This window comes from Pleurodeles waltl, chromosome 8 (assembly GCF_031143425.1).
Source record: "Pleurodeles waltl isolate 20211129_DDA chromosome 8, aPleWal1.hap1.20221129, whole genome shotgun sequence".
NCBI classification, from domain to species: Eukaryota; Metazoa; Chordata; class Amphibia; order Caudata; family Salamandridae; genus Pleurodeles; species Pleurodeles waltl.
The window spans coordinates 974,202,426-974,223,617 of record NC_090447.1 but is presented as its reverse complement, the minus strand read 5'-3'; the positions used below and the strand labels follow the sequence as shown (position 1 = coordinate 974,223,617).

Sequence of the window (21,192 nt, the reverse complement as noted above, 5' to 3'; positions counted from 1 at the left end):
TTTCTCTAATCCATCTCGAGATTGTTACTTTAGTTACGGGTAAACCCTTGGTTGTTTTGGCAAACAAGACAACTGATTTCCTTTACAAAAACACTCTTGTACCTTGCAGATACTACATTAAAGCACTCCTTACATCTAACATGTGTAGGGCTCTTTCTGTCTGTGTTTTTAGTTCTTTCATGAGTGATGGCAGTTGAATACTTTGATTGACGTTAAACTGAGATACCACCTTCGGCATGAACTCTGGGTTTGTTCTGAGAATCACTTTGCCTCTGTGTATTTGCAAGTAAGGCTCCTGTATTGTTAGTGCCTGTAGTTTGCTTACTCTGCATGGCGATGTGATTGCGAGTGGGAACGCTGTCCTGAGAGTTAGTGATTTTAGATCTGCTTTGTCAATGGGTTTAAAGGGCTTTTTTCATTAACTGCGTTAGCTAGTTATTTATATTCCATATAGCCAATGAAACTGATCGTGGTGGAGCAATTCTTTTTGCTGCACGTAGGAATCTCTTCACCACTGGTGATATGAAGAAGCTGCTGCATGAAGTGCCCCTAGTGTAGGCCACCATGGCTGCCAGATGTACCTTTAAGAATGAAAATGTTAGTCCGGTACATAGCAGGTGAGGAAGATACATTAACAGTTTCCTGTCTAGTCCTAGTCTCCAAATGTATTTTCTTTGTGCACCAGTTAATTTCTCTTCTCCATTTTGCTGCATATCATTTCCTTGAAGTAGCCTTTCTAACTTCCTTAAGGATCTCCATTGTCCTAGGTAATAGTTGAAGGTATCCAAATTCTAAGTTTTTAGGAGCCAGGCCGCAAGGCTGAGTGTTGCTGGTTCTGGGTTGTACACACTTCCCTCCGGAATTGTTGGGAGTTCTTGTTCTGCTTTGATTGTCATCATTTGGCCTCTCTCCAGTTCCTTCAGGTCCGAGTACCAAGTCTCTCTGGCCCACTGTGGCGCTATGAAAATTAGGTGTGTCCCTTGTTGTCTGGCTTTCTCAAGCACCGTTGGCAGGAGGGATACTGGAGGAAAGGTGAAGCACATCTCCCCAACCAATTTATTGAGGACATTCCCCTCTAATTGGTGGTATAGATACCTGGAGACGAAACGTTTAAATTTTGCATTCTTTGCTGTTGCAAACAGGTCTATTTCTGACTATTTCAGACTTTGAAGATCTTCTCCAGTACCTTTTGCTTTAGTTCATATTCGTGAGAACTGCTTTCTTGTCTGCTCAATCTGTCTGCCTCTGTTTTCTTTTGCCAGTAGGTATATTTATTGCAGTGTGATCTTTCTTGGTGTTGCCCATTGCCATATCTCTTAGGGCTATCTTACTCAGGATGAACGATTTCGTTCCTCCCTGCTTGTTGAGGAAGAACATCATTGTTGTTTTTGCTGTTTGTATTAGTACAGTCTGACTCATGATGTGTGTTTGGAATGCCTCCAGGGACAGGAAAACTGTTTGTTTCCAGGTAGTTGATGTGTTTCAGCGCATCTGTCTTGCACCATGGTCCTCGTACCTTGGGGTTGCCTGTGTGTGCTCCTAAACCCTTTTGGGATGCATCCGTTGTAATGATCACTGTTGGAATTGGTGTTCTGATTGGTCCCCCTACGGTCACGTTCTTTTGTTTCCTTTTGTACCTTTGCTGTGATAACAACTAGATCCTCCCAATTCCCTGTGGCCTGTGACCATTTGTTGCAGATACATTCTTGGAAAGAACGCATATGTTGTCTCGCTTGTGTTATCAGGGGTATGCATGAGGCCATCGTGCCCCTTAGTTTCATGACTGTCCTCACTGGCAGAGACTTTCCTTTCTGGTAAAGGCGAATTTGATCTGTGATCACCTGTGCCCTCTTCTGGACCGGGTGAGCTCGGCTGCTCTTGTACTAAATGTCGCTCCCAAAAACACTACTGCTTGCTCTGGCTGTGTGGGTGACTTTCTGTGGTTTGAGAAAACTGGACGTTCTAGTGTTGGTTACTGTCTGAATGTCTTCTTGGCATTTGTTTTGTTTTCGCCTTCACTAGCCAATCGTCCAAGTACGGGTATACATGGATACCCTACCTTCTTAGATATGCTGTAATTGTGGCGTGGCACTTTGTGAAGACTGATGGTGCTGAGTTGATGCTGAAGGGCAGCACTGTGAACTGGTAGTGCACTTTGTCTAAAACAAATCTAAGATATTTTTGGTGTCCTTGATTCATTAGGATGGGTAGACCCTTTAGGTCTAGGATTGCCATGTAGTCTACTTTCTTTAAGAGAGGTATAACTCCTTGGAGTGTTGTCATTCTAAAGTGTTGGGTACGAATGAATTTAAGAATCTGAGGTCTGGGACTGGACTCGGTGTTCAATGTTGCTGTGGGACAAAGAGCTAAGGGGAACAGTTTCCTTTGTTTCTTTCCCTTACTGGTACTCTTTTGATAGCCTTCTTTTGTAAGAGTTCTTTCACTTCTTTCCATAGTTGTATGATCTCTTCCCCTTGAGATTCCTTTGGATTGGGGGGGGGATAGGAGTTGGTTCCTTGGTATGTTCTATACAGTATCCGTGAAGTGCCACGTTCACAATTGATTTGTCTGATGTGATTGTTTTCCCACTCCTGTATTGGGCCTTCGGTTTGTGTTATCAGGTGTTGTTGCTCAAGTCACTCGCGGGCCAGATGTAAAAGGTGCTCTGCATGTAGGTCTTCAGGATGTGCCTCCTCACCTTAGGAATGTGTCTTTGTATTGTATAGCCTCCACTGTTTTGGCCGTTTCTTAGTCCTTCTTCAGCTGTTGTAAGGACACGTCTCCTGGAAAAGGCATGTGGATGATAGAAGCTTGTATCTCTGGCTTGAACCCAGACACCCTGAGCCACGCATATATTCTCATAGCTGTGCCTGTACACATCTGCCTGCTAGCAATATCTGCCGCATGTAGGGCTAATTTTAGACATTTATTGACTGTTTTGGCCCTGTTGCATGACTGCCTCAGCCCTCTTTTTGTACTCCTTTGGGAGATGCTGCATGAGGGACTCCATCTCATCCCATTGTTGGTGGCCAGATCTATTTAAGAGGATGCTGGAACAGGCAATCTGCCATTGGGTTAAGCCTCCCTCTTCATTTTTCTCCCCACCATAACCAGCCTCTTGCTCTCCTTTGCAGGTGGTGGTCCTGTGGAAGTGTGTGCATTGCTCTGCTTTCTTGTGGTTGCCACAATGATGGAATCAGCTGGGGTGTTCCCTTGTATGTATTTTAAGTCTTGCATAGATGCCTTGTATTTTTTCTCTACTTTTGGAGGTTACTGCTTTAGCAGTAGATGGTTACCAAAATAAAACACACCTTTTCTTGATCTAATACGCTGGGAAGCATTGGTAGACAGATTCCCCATGCTGGCTGACATTAGTGTCTCAAGGAGGAAACAAGTGTCTCCCTTCTCTTTCTCCAGCTAACCCCATATGTTTCAGCAGCCCTTTTAATTGTGTTATTTTATATGGAGAGGTTTGTCTGGTGGTGACTGCCTTGAAGGGTAGTTGTCTACTCCTTTCTTTGGGGAAATCAGTCTAGAGATCATGCCAAGGGTCTCTCTGGACGAATTTGTGGTGGCAGCTTGGGCAGATATTAAAGGAGGTGTTTTCCATGGTCCCTAACTGCCTTCATTCTCCGACCACATGGCTGGTACCAGCAGGATCCCTGTCGGGAGAAAAAAAGAAAGGTCCCCCTTCTCTCTGCTCTGCAATTTATTTTTATTTCTTCAAAAATTTCCTTTTTCGAAAACATTTTCACAGCTCCTCCATTACTTCCAGACCCAATGGCAGGAAAAAAGCATTTGAAGATGACGACTACACAGGAATATCCGGGGTGCTGTCTGATGTCACACAAGGGGATGGACATACCACCAAATGGTGGTCGACGACACCCACAGCAGGGAGGAGAAAAAAAAAAAAAAAAAAAAAAAAGACAACTGCGCAGCCAACCACGAGATGGAGGAATAATGCACAACATGTGAATCCAGAAAATGATTCATTCTGCAAAAGTACACAGCTGTGCCTCCTCTCCCCCCACTGTGTACTATACATATACACACAGGAGGGAATCAAGTGTGACTGAAAATATCTAACTGCTGCAATGCGACAAATGTAATCAGAGAAGGAATATTGCATAAACTGATAATTAAAACCAATAGGAAGCAATGTGCTCTTTCGGCAGCAAAGAAAATAAACGTATACAGAAGAGCGTAACATAATGTGCAATTAAATAAGTAAAAAAGAAGCACAGACGAGACATCCTAAAAAAATAAATATTTATTGCAAACCTATGTAATTCTTCCCATTGTGTCATCCAAATTATTTTAATACAACAGGAATACAAATATGCTTTTGATGCAAATATAGAAAACCTTGGACCAAGTTTTACAATTTCAACTATCACTTTATGTTAAAAAAATAAGCATAAAAAATGAAAAAGCTTTACATTTTAGTTTGGTTTACCCTTGTATTTATTATATTTTTTTACTTGAGAAAATGGCTGTCTTTCAGTAGGTTCACTGACTGGAACGCATTTGGTTTGAATACAAATTGTAAATGAACCATAATGAAAAGGTGTCTTAAATGAACAGCATACTGATGAAGCGGCATAGGAGAGCTATTTTAAAACAAAATCCAAGATGTGGGTTCGACTGGACTGCTTTTTAGCTGTTGGTTACAGCGTCAGAGGCGAGATCAATTAATATAATGGACCACTCTGCAAGGTAGGGTTTACGCTATGACATTACTGCACTATTGGGAAGGAGACAAGACCTCGCACCTGCACAAAGAAATGAAAAGAAAAACTCCCATGAATACAAATTATAAAAAATATATTGCTCGTACGAAGTGATACTGTCAAAAGCATATGTAAATACAGTAGCATGCCATAATCGTTTTACAGTTTTAAAAAAACAATCAACACCTGCAAATGAAACTAGTGCTCATTCCGCTGTCTGCCACTATGGTGTTATTTGCATTATAGGTTGTTTCCATTGAAAATGTATTTGCTGCACAAATTAACGCTATCAAAATGGTTCTCTCACCCGACCACCATCATAACTTTTACTTAAAGTGCAGGTATTCATTCAGATCTAGGAGTATCATCTGTCGAGTTGAAACGGAAAGGTCCACAACATTGTTTATTGTGTGACTGTCGAAGTTGTTGGGCAGGAGTTACGGTTAAGAGGCAAAAATGTTTAGGGCACTGGAAATGATCCGTGAGATAATGTAAGGGAGGGTACCCTGTGGACATGCAGCAGGGGGAGCATTTGGTTCGTCATACATGGAAGAGTCTTGTGGGGACTCTTTTCACTGTGCCAAAGATGGAGGAAAAAAAGATGAGGAGCAGAGGAAACTTGTCGAAGCGGGTGGAAGCATCCAGCACGACAAGTGCAGTTGGCCATGACACGGGAAGGAATAGTATCGGGTGCAGGTAGCTCCTTTTTGCCATAGGAGTGTAGCCCTGACTTGCTTTAGATTAGAGTGGCAGCATTTAACACGTTGATTCTGATCACCTCAGACAAGTGAACTGATTGAATACAACCGTTAAGGACTTGAGGCAGGGTGGAAAGATCCAGATCAAGGGCTGATTCAAATTAAGGTACATGAAATGATTCAAAGGTATAGCAGCAGGTGAGAGCACACTAAGAATGATAGTGATGAGGTCATGGCGCTTGAAACAGCGATGAGCAGGGGAGAAGTTCATAAGGGACGATGAAATATGCAGAAAACTGAATTGCCTGTACTCTATGGTTTATAAACCATATTAACAACACATTTACATTAATTTAACCTAAGCAAAACGTATGCAGCTTTTCAGTGAATGCTCGTACACACACCATTCAATGACTGCCTTTATTTAACATTTGAGGCTTTTCATTCATACGAATTTCATGCAAAAGTAAGGGAAATGTGAGAAGGTACCCATGCCAAACATCAGAGCAATTATTTTCTTCTGAAACTTAATTTGAAATGCAAGCTACATGAAATTTACAACAGGATGACATAACCAAAAGTATAACAAAATACTAAAAACAGTATCTAACTTCGAGTGTATGTGTTGCAGGATAGATTTCAATCTGAGTCAATCAACAAGACATGGCATGAGGACTGGTAAGAAAATCACAGTCTGGAGCAGCAAAACAACACTGCCTCTCTGACGCAGAAGGAATACCTTGTTTTTGTATGATTCCAATGTTTTCAATTGCTGATGGACCTCACGCATTTGTACCTAGTGTATCTAAATACTTTTACACACAGCTAATGGCAGGATTTTTCCTTTTCAATTTTGGTATATTGCACAAACATCAGATGATGTAAGGCATCCATTAATTTAAAGTGATGAGATCAGGGAAGATATCCCATCAATCATCAGTTCTGCTGATTTGGACAATTGATCTGCTTTATGTTTTATTTTAAGACAGTGCTTCTTCGCGCCTCTATTCATTCAGTAATTGGCATGAATTGAGATTGCTCATGCAGGACAGACCTGTCAAAAATTAAGTGGAATGCATCTGAAACAAATATCAGTTGAAATGGCATTTATAGCAAGAACTATTTACACTAGTTATTTCTTAGCTGTAGACTTATGATATTAAACAGGACTGAACTTAAAAGGGAAAATTGACACTGGTTGGTGACCCCTTGTTAAGATAGGGGATTAGTAGAGATCTGCAGCAGAATTAAGTTTCAACCAGATGTGGTATGAGCAGGGTTGATGCCTTTCAGGCATCAGTCACGGTTTTCCAAATAAATTTCTGGTCATCGATCAACCGCAAGAATTACTAGTTAGAACATGCTCAACGTTGGTAAAATTGTCTTGTATAAAAACAGTCTTTTGCTTCACTCGTTTGTTTTACCTAGCCAGTCTGATGGTACAAAAGAGGTATTAAACATGGGCGGCCCCTTCTGAAAACATCAAAGTTCGTGCCCACTGAAAATAGTGTGTGTACTTTCCTCATTTACTTGGGGTTGTGGTTCAATTTAAATAAGGGAATGTGTCTGCCACACAACAGACATGGGCAAAAAGGCTCCAGAAAGATGCATTAGCTTCATACCACACAGAAATGGCTCATGTCAGAGCCCGTTTAGGAGCCCTTGGGGAACACACAGGCTACTAGGCCCGAAGCATGGTGTATGTGTCAGCTTGCCTCTTTATGTCACAGTGCAGTCTATCAGTCCTGAAAATTGAACATCAAATACCCACATTGAGCACCTGACTCTCAGGGTAGCGGGTGAGCAGCCCAAAGTTTACTCAAGGTGGTGGTGTGGGATTTGACACTCAGTAGCACACTGTACAGCTCTTAATAAATAGTTTGTCCAAAAAGTACTCTGATCTATACAAAACTCAATACTGCACAAAAGGCACAGTGATATGGGAATACTTTAAGCAACCCCTAGAAAAAAGGCAGTAATCGAGTGAATCAGCTGTCTATATTCTGTGGTCAAAACATAAGTCTCTAGTGCCCACTATTTAGCCTGCAGTGTACTGATGGCAAAACTGGGTGGCAGGTGTTGTCAATGTCTCTCTAAGCCTCAGATAGAACGTCACCTCAAGATTCACACACTGGTTTCTTTACTTCAGAAAGTCAGTCACCGGTTGCAGTGGTTACCAATTCCAGCCACTCCTGCGGTACATCTATGGTTTGCAGAGTGGTCAAAAGCCTAAACAAATGTAACACCCAAATGAACAGAAAGCCCACGCCACTAGCCTTTGATACTGAATGGAGGCTGCAATCCTGGATCCCCGGGGTCTCAGTCATGGAGTGAGATCAATGGTCACAACATGCACTTGCAAGCGTCAGCATAGCTGTGGAACAAAGTGGGGAAAAAATCTGCTCATTGTTCAGGTAAGAGTATTGCACAATGCTTCACAGACCAATGGGGGGCCCTCAGAAGCATCAAAGACTCTCTTGCTCGAAGGGCTCTCCACAGCAGATGTTTGGTAAACGCAGTCCCCACTGGCAATCCCTCAGATTCTCCACACCAGGGAGAAGTGCCAAGGTAACCTTGAGAATCAGCTGGAGCAGGGCACACGGGTTCACCAAGTCTCTGTAGCACTGATCTTCCCCTAGGCACCACAGTGACGATATCACTCGTTTTTCTTAGTCCTCTACTGTGGCCAGCCCCTACACCACCTAGCTCCTTGCTGGGCACTCCTCTGGACAATCTCCACTTATGGGGCAACCTCTAGTGTGCCTCCCTTCGCAACAAGGCCTGCTCCTCATCCAAGGCAGATGCCCAGCTCTTGCAGAACAATTCAGACTTACCCCCTCTCTGCTCACCAGGCTAGGAAGATAGCTAACAGCAACAGTACCTTTAGATGTCAAATTTCTCCAACCTTGCACTTGGTGTGATCTAGCAATGATCAACGGAACACTGACTTGGGATTTCAGTCATCTTTCATATCGTATTTCTAGACAGGGTTTGTGAATTCAACATGCAAAATATTTGTCTGTGTGTGCCAGCACAAGGGAGGCAATGGGGCTGTAAGCTGCTCAAGAGACAGAAAACAGGCACAAATGAAGGGAAGCCTTCATACTTAAGACACATCAGCCTTTACGTTGGAGCACCTCTTGGGGAAAAGAAAAGGAAGTGGCAAGAGATCTGGGCCTGCACTTCTGAACACAATCTATGATCCAGCTACATCACATATGAAACTGATGGTGGTAAAACCTGAAAAAAGAAAAGGCTAGGTCATGAAAAAAAGACTATCCCTGCACTTCTAAAGAGACTGTTGTCGGCGGACCTCCCACACCCAAGATACTAGCTCAACAGAAAAACTCAAGGAATGCTAGCCATACACATCACTCGCCTGAAGGCTTTATTACGTGCACGATCTCTACAGTAGTGATCTTTAAAATGAATTTCACTATGCACAAATCATCCATTACATGGATGCTCCTAAAAGATCCTGCTGTGCACATACACCACCAAATACATGCTGCATACACAAACATGGGATGGAGGCAATGTACATACATGAGGCCGTAAAGCCACTCTTCCTCAATCAGCAACATGAAAACTGGCCCTGCTGCTCATAGCTCAATTCTGTTGCTATAAGGACTAATGCAGCTCACTCCGGCAAGCTGACATAAGACATAAATCACTATAGCAATTATCTTTGGGCTGCAATCTATAAATACAGTGGACCTCAGTGCAGACGCAGGAGAGTTGTGTGCTTTTAGGCCAAAAGCAGATCAACAATACCAGAACCATGTGTTGTGCGTAATTCGGGGGAGGGAATGCAGGCTTGTAAAATCATGCAGAGGGCCTATCCCATTCCAACAGCTTACAAAACAAGGTGCCCCATCAGTGAGCAGAAGTGATCCTAGGGAATGCCATGGATGGTGGGTGTGGGTATTACAGACTTCAATCCCCTTTGATAAAGGGCAAGAGCTCACTAGCCCCAATCCAAATGGTAGGCAGCTATGGTCGCTGCAGTGACCTCAAAAACGCAGCAATGACGAGGCTGCTGGGGTCTGTCTACAAGCACCTGGCGCTACAACCTCTGAAGGAGAACAAGAAGGCCCACAGAGGGTAGGTGTTTTGACTGCAATCACCATTTTGAAGGGCTTCAAGGCTCCCTTAGTGGTTGGTACGAGCAGTGGCGTAGCGTGGGGGGAGCAGGGGGGGCCGGCTGCACCGGGCGCAACATCTGGGGGGGGGGGGGGTGCGCTCACACTCGCGAGTGCTAAAATCCACGGGTTAGGGGGCGCAAATTACTTGCCTTGCCCTGGGTGCTGACAACCCACGCTACGCCACTGGGTACGAGCACCTGCAGCGAAACTTTAAGAGACAGGGGAATGACAGCTCTGCGTTTTCATTCATCTTCTAGAGCATATGTGCTAATTCAGAGAATCGGTGCATGCCCAGCAAGCAATGCTTTTTCCAAGTAACACACACAATGCTGCTAATACCATACAATGTTTAAAAGCCAAATTGAAATTTGAAATTGACCAAGTGGATGAACGCGTTTCAGACAAGTCAAAAGTGTAGGCTTTGAAGAATGGTGACAATCAAAAAGGAGAAAACTCTTCGAATTCATGAAACAAGAACTACGGGTCAGATATCAATTTCTGGTTCCAGCAGTTAGAAAACAGAAAACAAAAGCTTAAGACAGCTTCTCATCTATAAGGTAATATGTGGAAAACTGTTTCTTGCAAAAAAGACTTTCAGGGAGGAGACATGGGTTAGGTTAGTCTCTTCATGTCTGCTTCAACAAAGTGAAAAAGGAAGATCATAGGAAGTGAAGGAAAAACTAAAAAGAGAAAAAGTAAAGAAATATGTCTGGAAGGAGGCTGTGTCAAAGCAGAGTTTGGGGGAAGGAAGAGAGCAAAAACTGTAAGAGCCAGACAACATGATAAAAGGGAAAGCAAACTCAAAAGTGTGTGAATTATAAAGAGACAAGTAAGGAGAGATGCCAAGAGTTGATTCCACCTATAAATCATTAAAAAAAACAAGATTTGCACTGCAACGGGTCTCACGTTCGCTCGAGTTACGGCTATTCGCGTTTTAAACTCCTAACCGGACTTTTCTTGCCACATAAACTGAAAAGTAAAACAGTTTCACATAAGCGAGCCCACAGCCACCGTTAAGTATGACGGAGACACACAAAAAGAAACAGAAGTTCGCTAGCAGTGGAACTTATTGGCAAATGTGCAATTATCCATGTAACCGGCAAAAGTGCAATTAGCCATGTAACAAGGTCGATGTCATGAAAAGGCGCTCGATTAATGTCCAGAGAGATCACGCTGCTGGCAAAATAAAGAGAAAAAGTAGTCCAGAAACCATACGGGAAACACAGATCCTCGTATGTTTTCAGTAGTTGGCCGGTGCGATTGAGGTGGGCTAAACACTGCAAAAGCCATGACACATGCATGCCTTCCACTAATGAAATGAAGCGAATTGTAAAAGGCAACCCCAGAAACCAACCAAACTCATGGGTGTGGTTAAAAGCCCATAGAGAGATTACACCAGGGACAGAGCGCTTTGCACTCGACCCTAAAAAATAAAAGTAATAAGGCATAAGTCAATGCATTTACACTACAGATTTGCACTGGACAAATGATGCACTTTAACTGAACAATGAAAAAACGTTTTCAGGTCACAATGGTCAGTCTAGTAATTTGGCAGGCCAAACTTGCCAGCATTACAGATGCCCATTTGGAGTTATTATAGGCCTTTCCTACCACTAATACCTTTGCAGTGGCACAGATTGGCAGTTTAATATAGCATCCACCATAAAGAGCATTACTGAAGGTTAAGCAATGTGTTCTTCTGATGGATACTTCTAACCACAAATTCTCGTCTTTAGCTCCACGCTGGAGGGTTTGTGGAATGGACTCAAGCCAAAAAATCTTGTAGAACAGAGCAGGGAAAATACCTCTCTCAGCAGATCAGGCTATCAAGGCAGTACTGCTTTGTGAATGTGTGCTCTGACATTCATGCGCGAAATGTCTAGGACAGGCACCCTCTGTGTGCCAACATATTGATAGCAGCCTTAGGTCTGGCAAAATGGGCCTTCAGACTTTCTGGAAGCTACCTTTTGCCAATGAGTAGCCGATCTTGATGCAGAGGGCAAACCTCCTCAAAATAATCTTTTTGTGCACAGCCACATTATTTTTTGCCCCAGAGCACTCGAGAAAAAGCTGTTGATCCTTTCGATTTTCTGTGATATGATCAATGCAAAAGCTGAAAGCTCTTTTGGCGTCCAATTAATATAGCCTTTCATCTACTCTGAAAGGATAAGGCAGGGCAAAAAACACTGGAAGAATGATGGATTGCCCAACATGGAAACGAGTCACACCTTCAGAAAGAAGGTCACCTGAACAACCTGACCGGGTTTGTCAGGAGAAAAAAAAAGGTAGGGCCGTTGTATGGGAGAGCCTAGAGTTTGCCTTGCAACGAGGAAGACTGTATTTAAGATCAAAGATGCAACAAACAGCCATGCATCAGCTTGAAGGAAGTACACATGAGAAACGTCAAGGCTGAATTAAGGTCCCGCTGTGGCATCACAAACATTTTAGGAGGGAACATGTGGGTTAAACCTTTAAAAAACCCACATCACAACCGGTGATTTAAGCAAGGACTGTTGGTCTGAAAAAAATGCAAAATGCTGAAAGACGTGACAAATAACCTTCACTAGTGCCCACTGCAAGGCCTTACGGGGCCAATCACAAAACAAACCAGAAAACACCTACCAGTCTGACTTGCATAAGGTCTGTTTCACAAATTTGTCCCAGTGTCCACTATTAAGTGGACTTCACACACTGACATTTGCCAGCAAGGAAGACATCCACAGCCTCTGGTGGTAGATAAACTGATCCTACTCACTCTCCATTCATGGAGGTGTAGACTGTGCAGGTTTGGGTGCGCAATCCTGTTGAGCTACTGCACCAGAATATCCTCCCGGAGTGGTAAACTGTTCGAAGAACAGACACTCATACCCAAAAGCTCTGGGTACCATGCTCACCCAGTCCAATCCAAAATCAATAGGGTGACCTGGCCCTGTTGCTCCTAATAGTCTTCAGAACTCCAGACAGGAGACACAATGGCAGAAAGGTATATAGCAGTACTGGGTTCCATTCCAGCTGCAATGCATCTCCTAACAAGAGGTTTTGCAGGAATTCCAATGCAAAAAAAAGTTTTGACAGTGCACTTTCTCGACAGCGATAAAAAGATCGAATCAGGGTTCCCCCATGTGGTTCACGATCAGGGTATGCATTAATGTTCCAAACAACTCGAGGCACAGAACCACACTATGCCCTGCTTGTTGCAGTACCATTTAATGGTCGTGTTATCTGTGTAAACCTGTACCAGCATCCCGTTAGTGGACCGCAGAAAGGCCTTCTGTGCCAAATAGCCCACAACTTTAACTTACTGATAATGAGCCGGGCTTCTGATGGAGACCAGAGTTCTCTGATCTCCACCTTCCTCAGATGAGCTTCCCAATCCAGCAGTGACATCTGTTAGCACCATCCACTCTGGATCAGGAAACGTGAGAGGTCTGCTGCTAGCCCGCTTGAGTCGGGCAGCCTCCACTGCAGATCATGTGCTGTTACCTCCAAAACTTGGACATCTGACAGGCTGCCTTGGTGCTGGGCCTTTTGGGACTACAGAATTCACTGCAGAACCTGCATATGCCATCTGGTGTGACTGACAAGGAGGTTGCGGGAAGCTAAACGGCCGAGAAGTTTCAGAACTGCTCTCACCTAGAACCAAAATTGAGGCTGAAACATCAGAATTATAGCCCAAATGTCCTGGACGTATTGCTACAGGGGGAAGGGCCTGAAATGAACCATATTCAGGATAGCTCTGATGAACATGAGCATGAAATCCACTGTCGCCTGGAGGTGGTCTCAACTGAATGTGGCATCCCACCTTTAACAGCCAGACAACAAGCGAGGAAAAAAATGATATCTCTGACCTTAAAAGATGGGCTGCAACCACTGCCGTCACTTTTTGAAACACCCAGCGGACACTGGTGAGCCCAGAGGGGAGCATGGCAAAATGGAAACGCTCCTACCCTATCTTGAACCGGAGATAATGTCTGGGGGACTGGTATATAAAAATACTTATCCTGCAAATCCAAGGCCACCGACCAGTTACCCGGATCGAGGGCAGACAGGACCTGGGCCAGCGTGAGCACTTTGAAGTTGCCCTTCCCTAGAAAGGCATTCATAGGGCAAAGATCCAAGATGCTGAGCCGAAGCACTCCATCCTTCTGTACTAGGATACAACACGAGTAACAGCCTGTCATCCATTTCCAGAATCCGCTTGATGGCTCCATTTACAGCTAAGTTCGTACCTCTTGCATTGGAATGGAATGGTGCTCCTCAGAGAGCCAGTCTGGTGTGGGAGGGAGATGGGGTGTGGTAGGTAGAAGTAGTAGGCCATAACCATGCTGAATAAACTGAAGGACCCATCTGTCGGATGTGACAGAGCCCCACCCTGGGAGAAAATACTAGATTCAACCTCTGACAGCGTGGTTGTGTGCTGATAAAGAGAATATGTATTGGCTTGGATACCGTAGTGGAAGGTAACTGGGAACACTGATATCCAGAATGACTTGCTCGTTCATGGCAGATCCATGGCCTCTATATTTATAAGGGAGGCTTTTATATCCCATGAGTAACCTGTGGAACACATCCACACAAGGTGACGGATTTACCACTTTGTTGCAACCCACCCATCCTAGATAATCAGTAGTATCAAGGCTTGCAAGGATCATTTCTGACCAAATGTTGACCATCCTAAAGGTTTGAGCTGAGCAAATGATGCCCTAAATTTTGTCAGGATTACCAGCAAGATCTCTCTGGACATGTATCAGAGGGCGTGTTTATCATCTGAATAAACACAACACTTTACCTGGTAACAGTGCTAAGCTGGCTGAGGAGGACATTAGTTTAATGAAAGCCTCAATCCTCTTCCAATCCCTCTACAGAGGGGTTGTACGAAACAAATTGGGATTCACCTTGCTGGTGGAAGCCTTAACTACCAGACTCTCTAGAGTAGTATGCCATGTAAGGAAACCGGGTCAACGGGAGCCTGTCTATGGTGCCCGGCTACTTGCCATTTTAACAGTGGGCACGAACATGGCTTTGACCAAATGCCAATTAGGGTATCAGCAAAGGCTTCACTGAAAGGATGCAAGGAGTCAGATTGCAAAACCTCAGTAAGGCCATTTGTCCAGGTCATCTGCTGCTAATCTAATTACAACAGCAAAGGAAGATTGCTCTATGCCCATGTGATCATAAAAGGGCTTGGCAAGGGGGGAGGTAAGGTGGGGGTGTGGGGGGGAGGGGGAAAGAGGGGTTGTAAATCATCCCATCAATGTCATTGTAAAGTGGAGGCAAACTCTGGTCAGAGCCAAAAAGAACATGAAGCCTCTAAAGGTGCCTCTGTGGTAGTGAAAGCAAAGGATCAAACTCAGCTTTTTGGGAATCGGGTGCATTATAACAGGTTTGGAGCATGACCATAGTTAGGGTCAAGCTGAGGCCGGTTTGGGGTCAGCTATCAACTTGGTACCGGATTCTCCTCAGTCACTGTCAATGAATGACTGATCAATGTGGATTTCGACCAGCTCCGGCATCTCCAATTTTCTGGGGAACTCTGGGTGCCTCGAGATCAACTGCAGAATGAGCTCCCCAATTGTAGATTCGGAGAACTTTTACATCTTAGCGACTTTTGTTTTTGTGCGGTGGGCTGAGGTAGAGTTCTGCTTTGCCATCATACACTTCGGCTTGGACGACTTCTTACCTGAACACTTCGACTACAAAGAGGACATCTTGCTGAAGTGGACTTGGGACAGGAGTGGGTCAACACTCTAAACCTGGAGTGGGGCGTATGCAAGGCCAGTGACTGCTTCCTTTGTTTGGCAAATATAGCTTTGTGGTCCTGGGCTGCCTTCACGTGCATGACGGCACACTCATAGTATGACTCTGAGTCGTGCCCCGAGCCCAACCACTAAAGACACACTTTGTGAGGGTCTGTAACCAACATCTGTTTTCTGCAGCCATGGCATGGTCTGAAGCCTGTCGTTTAAGAAGGGGACATCATTCCCTTACACAATGGATTTTGTTTTGGGGGGCCATCAAAAACTGGTGAAACTGAAAGTGGAGCACCAGATCTGCATTCAAAGGCACAAAAAGAATGGAACGGACGTTGGTAAGCAAGGCTGGCGCTTATATGCGCCTCAGTTTCATCACTTCAGGAATGGAACAAAGCCTACACACAGCTGCACAACACCAGTCAGCGGCACGCTATGTAAAGTTTTCAGATAGTCTGACACCTGGGGCTTATTCTTAAGGTGAGGAACCTGCAGCGACAAATAACCATCAAAACAGCAAACATATTTCTTGGTTAGACTAAAGTTGGCAACATGTCTGACTGAAATCTTGCTAGAAGAAGCTTTTTTGTCATGACTGCTGATAATTCCACACACAGAAACCTCTGGGGAAGGTAAAGAGTTCCAATTTAAACAAAGAAAATGAAAGTGTTAAGGAAGACACAATATGACTCGTCCAAACTCCAGCAATCCCTCGGCAGCTGATTGTACTGGGCATAGGCAACACTTGTGTTGATGGATGCAATGTACATACCACATATCCTGCATTCATTAGGGAGAATTTGAACACATCAGAGTGGAGATACAGTGAAACAGCTGCTATCAAGAGAGCTTATGGTCAGATATGGCCCTTGCAATTTAGCAGTCATATGCTGGGAATCTGGTGTGCTAGATGAAGATTGGCGGTCGGCCCTGGAAGAGACTAAAAGAGAACAGGGTGTGCAGTATGGATGTGGCTGGCATGCCAGGTGGAGCTGGAGTGAGATGAACAGCAAATCAGCACTGAGCAGTGCAAGAAGGCCCTGGGATGGCACAAAACAGTGGGACCACAAAAGAGGTGGGCTTGGAAGGTGTGCCAAACAGGGTAAGGTGAGCATTAGGATTCTCACCCCTTACCTTTATACTTTGCAACACTACCATGCAATGAAAGAGTGCTTCCACCAGGGGAGACATGAAGAGAAAGAACGAAAAAATATCTTCAATACAGAGTAGTATTATGGCAGAGCAGGCCAGTGACACTCAAACACTGGCATTGGGCTGGTTCTTCACAGTATTTCCTTAGATGGGTACAGGCAGGTTTCTCTGTACGGCAGTCTACCTTATTTTCTTCAAATACATGTAACAGGTGCTTCTCCCTCAGTCCAAAAATCTGGCTGTCCCCATGAAGGGGAAAGGACAAACCATCTAAGCCATTCCCCCCTTCCTTAGAACACCAAGTTCTGCAAATTCAAGGGTGAACTTAAATACTTTACAACTGCATTTTATAATCACTAATAGTGGCGGTTAGGATGGGACCGATAAGCCACTCAGAACAGGTGCATCACTTGAATTTTGTATTTTAGACCAATTCAGTTCCAGTGTATTATTTTTCAAGTACAGTTTATTCTCATTAGCAACAGACATACCATAATGTTCCCAGTTTTTTTTAAATCAATTTAGATAGCAGACAACTCATAAATATGCATTTCTTTTTAAATGAACACTGGCCAATGTAGATCTGTTGCTTAGTGTCAAGCTCTCCTACGTCAGACAAGAACACTGGGAATGGCCAGAGGGAGTCAGCACATTCTTTTTGTTCAAGCAAGAGGAGCGGTCATTCCCTTGGCACAGTGTTTAACTTCTTGCTTTTCTGGAGAAATACGCTGAAAATCAAACACAAAACAACCTAGCTACAATCTCCTGGTAAAAGAGGAAGGGTGGAACGAATAGCACAGGAACCTGCAAGGAGGCAGAGAAAACAGCTACTAAAATGGCATAACTTTATAACGATGAAACTCACTTTCTTGAGGGTAGAAAAGCATTACAGGATATTTCACTAGCCTATGGGTAAGCTGGGGCCTTATATGCCAAGCCCTCTAGCTCTCTCTTTCCCAACCACACCTGAAAGTAGTTTAAGACTATAAAGATTTGCAAGGGACGATCGGCATCCAGCCTCCCCAGCTGGGGGTGACATATATTTTAAAAAGCCTGTACCGACAACTATTACTCAGCTGCCCTCTAATCTTAGATGTGTCATGGTCTGAAGATGGAGACAGTGTGGTTCAATGGGGGTTAACTCCATCTCCAATGAAGTTCAATTCTCTAAAAATAAAAGCATTTGACGGGAAACTGACAAGACTTGTTTCTGGCCAGCTGAGTCTTCAAATACAGCTGCTTCACTAGAAGCTTTAAAATATATTCTGGAAAACGAAGAAAAAGGGTTGCTGAGCTTTTCGCAACACACTGTGTTTGTCGAATTCGGCTTCCGCCTCAACGCCTTCCATGACAAAAACTCCAGTGAAGAGTAATGCAACTTAAAGGCAAACACGAGTCATTACATTGATGTTAGTTTATTTATTTTTTAAATGAAAAAAGTTGACTGAGAGGCCACTTTATCAAAACATGTTTTGATGTGCAGTCTAATTTGCGAAATACTGAAACATAGGCACTATCCCACTTCATTCAATACAACATGGAATGCAAGAATTGTTTGCTACTCTTTGAAGGATGGCAAATCACTTCATGGTTGCCTCCAACCATTATTGCAAAAAAACTTTTGTGAAGGGGAATAGCTTATGGCAATTCTTAGCATTGCAGTTATGTAGGCGTTCTACTTGGAACTTCTTTTCTCCTCAGTCCTACCAATGCTACGTGGTAAATGGCAGCTTCTACACTTATATTCTTGCCCAGGAATTGCAATGCATGTAGTCTTGTGTCAAGAGTACAGGGCTAGCGGTCTGCCATCCTAGGAGTTGATGAAAACTCCTTATGCTAAGATGAGGAATAAATTTGGTAAATTGATGAAGAAGCTACGTTAGAACACTGAGGGGCTACCTTCCAAGGCACAGCGTTTAAACCCAGTGAGTGGGTGTGAATCAAAGAAGGTATCTATCTTAGTTCATTATGCCCATTACAGTAAACTTCAATATTCTCCTAAAACTGTACTGAACTTGTGCCCAATGGGTCACAAGTATCAATCAAAAAGGTGACAATCACAATGGAATAATGCCACAGTGATACTTGGGCGAATTTGACTGCATTATCAGGACACAGAACCACCTTCCATTTGTAGTGCAGGTACCCGGGAGCCACAGCTCAGCCCAAGTTCATGGTACTGAAAGGCTAATTATGTTACTTTGTGCTTCACTTTTCAAGCACAGAAAGTTGAAAATAGCCTTTGCTCAGGCTGACTCTAAGATAGCAGCCAATTATGTTTCATCGCCATCGAGATCTTTCTTTTGCACCAGTACTATTGGCAATAATGCAATGGGTAAAGCATCTCACATTTGCAGTTAGTCTGTGGGGTGTTCTCTTCACTTGTGGCTTTTTTCATGAGGACCATCAAATCAACAGCTGTTCTTTTTAGCTCTTTTCCGCAATCAACTTCGGAGAACAATTGGGATTTGTGGTCATTTTTCAGGAGCACAACTGCTGGTAATTTGTAGTTAAGGATACACGTTGAACAAAAGCTAAACCCGCTGCCCTACTTTAATATGCATAGCAGCCCGTGCCCTGCTGCGCAATTTTAAGGACCATAAATGCACATCGTGTAGCCAAACTTCATATACAATGTATGGATCTGTAAGCATATTGTCAAAACTAATACGTCCTGACGTAGCTTGGCTAAACAACTACCTAAAAAAAAAAAAATTATAATACACTTAATGGGAAATGAATGGAGGAAGCACTGCAAAAAAAAAAAAAATCATAATAATATTTGGGGTAACCGGAATACCATTCATCTAGTACATCTCTGTAAACGAATATAGTGCATTATGTAAACTAGTATGACACATGTAATAGCAAAAAAAAGTAACCTAAGATGACTATTTGCTAACAAAAAGCGTGGCCGACATGTAATAGTCTTACAGGAAGCAAGCTGCAGAATCTCAAAGCGGAAGCTGGCCCCTAGCTGATGTAATGGCGTGTACGACCTTCTATGTGCATCTTGCAGAGCCAGTATGAAAAGCAACATGTACAGGACACACGTGAGATGCTGGAGGTTTTTTTTTTTTTTTTTTATAGTTAAGAGGTGCACAGTGTGAGGATACGGACTAGTGAATAGTTTCATGAGAGCAGGAGGTGGTTACCTAAGAAGAGAGGAATAACAGGACAGAGATACAGTAAAACTTTGGCTATAATTTATAGAGGGCTCAAGGTTTGATAGGTTTTCTTTCTGAGACAGCACATTAATCCCTCGACAGCACTTCACCAATTACAATAAGCTATAAACTGCCACATCAATCTAGCCTTTTTATAGCAGTGCCAATGGCTCTAGATTTCCCAAAAAATAATTGTGATAACATTATTTAGTTAACTAAAACACCAAATAACGCACTGCAGTTAATATTGTTATCTAATGTAACCCCTTGCTTTCTGCTGTGGTAACCAAAAAACACAACGGCACCCAAGGGAGACCTACGACAGGGATTTGGAAGAGGCGCCTGAACCTGGGCTCAAAAGGTCAAGTATTATGGTCTAATAAAAAAGAAATATCCATTATTTATTAGGATCCGACTGGCTCGGGAACTGGCCTGGAAATTAATATACCTTTTCTCTAAACAAACAACCGTGACGGCTTGGGATACCAAAATTGACTGGAAGTAACATGATACCCAATGTTTGCGTGGGATTTGTCACAGAAAAGAAAAAAAAAAAAAAACACGTGACAAGCAACCTCAGACTGGACAAAAATGTTATTCTGCAATAGCACTGTGATCAAGACCATACACACAAACACACACACATGCACAAATGAACATGAGAATCAGTGCAGCAACATTATGACCACAACCCTCACATAACCAGATATCTTGGGCAACAACCATCTTCCTCTGGCCAACAATTTAACTGAAAACCATCCAACGCATACTATGATGTACTATTGGACCTACATAAAAGCCACCTTCTATTAGGTATACACTACAAACGGGAGGCTGCGCTGTAGCCCGATGTAGAGGTCTTGCATGGTTAATAACAGAAGCCTTTTGACTCTGAATTGGCTCAAAGCAGCATGATGTAATCACTAGCATGTAATTAAATGAAAGCTTGGTTAAAATGTGGGAGTTTACCGGTACATGCAGAAGAATAAAGGCGCGTGATTTACAGCTGTGTGTGTGGCATAGTCACTTGCGGGTACCTGGGCTGGGGAGGACGCTACAACTGGCGATGAGATAGTGGATAAGTACCCTGAAAAAGGTAGTGCTCTCCCAGAGAGTTGGCATCGGTCCATGCAAACTGCTTGTGCATGCCACGTGTGCCTTAGTTCAAGTGCTGAATCAACAGCAGGTGTATGCAGAGTCAAAGCACAACTCCAGCTGGTGTGAAGCATATAGAAGTAAAGTTTCACTGGAGTCTACAAATTGTTGGTGAAGAAACTACGACCAAGAACAGAGTAAAAGTTGCTGTGCTGTCACATAAAATAAAGTTGTACATTGTACGAACTCTTAGCGGGGGGGGGGCAGTTTACCAGGTTTACAAAGCACAGTCAAAGACAATCCTAATTTACCACATAAGGTTGTGAACAGAAGCACTGCAAGGCAGAGATCAACCAGTTGTCAGAATATGAAAACTGAAGTGTTAACAAATGATGAAATAAATAACTTGCAGAGCCCACTAAAGACAGTTATCGTGCCACAGCAGTCGATTA

The 21,192-nt window shown here is 43.4% G+C and overlaps 1 long non-coding RNA gene across 1 annotated transcript in view; it reads right to left on the bottom strand.

Moving 5' to 3' along the window:
- Positions 1-4,638: 4,638 nt before the first annotated feature.
- Positions 4,639-21,192, bottom strand: part of LOC138250392 (uncharacterized) — a 124,455-nt gene continuing 107,901 nt past the window's right edge. Inside the window, exon 4 of the long non-coding RNA XR_011194947.1 lies at positions 4,639-4,775. This is a non-coding gene — a long non-coding RNA (uncharacterized lncRNA). The remainder of the gene's footprint in view (positions 4,776-21,192) is intronic.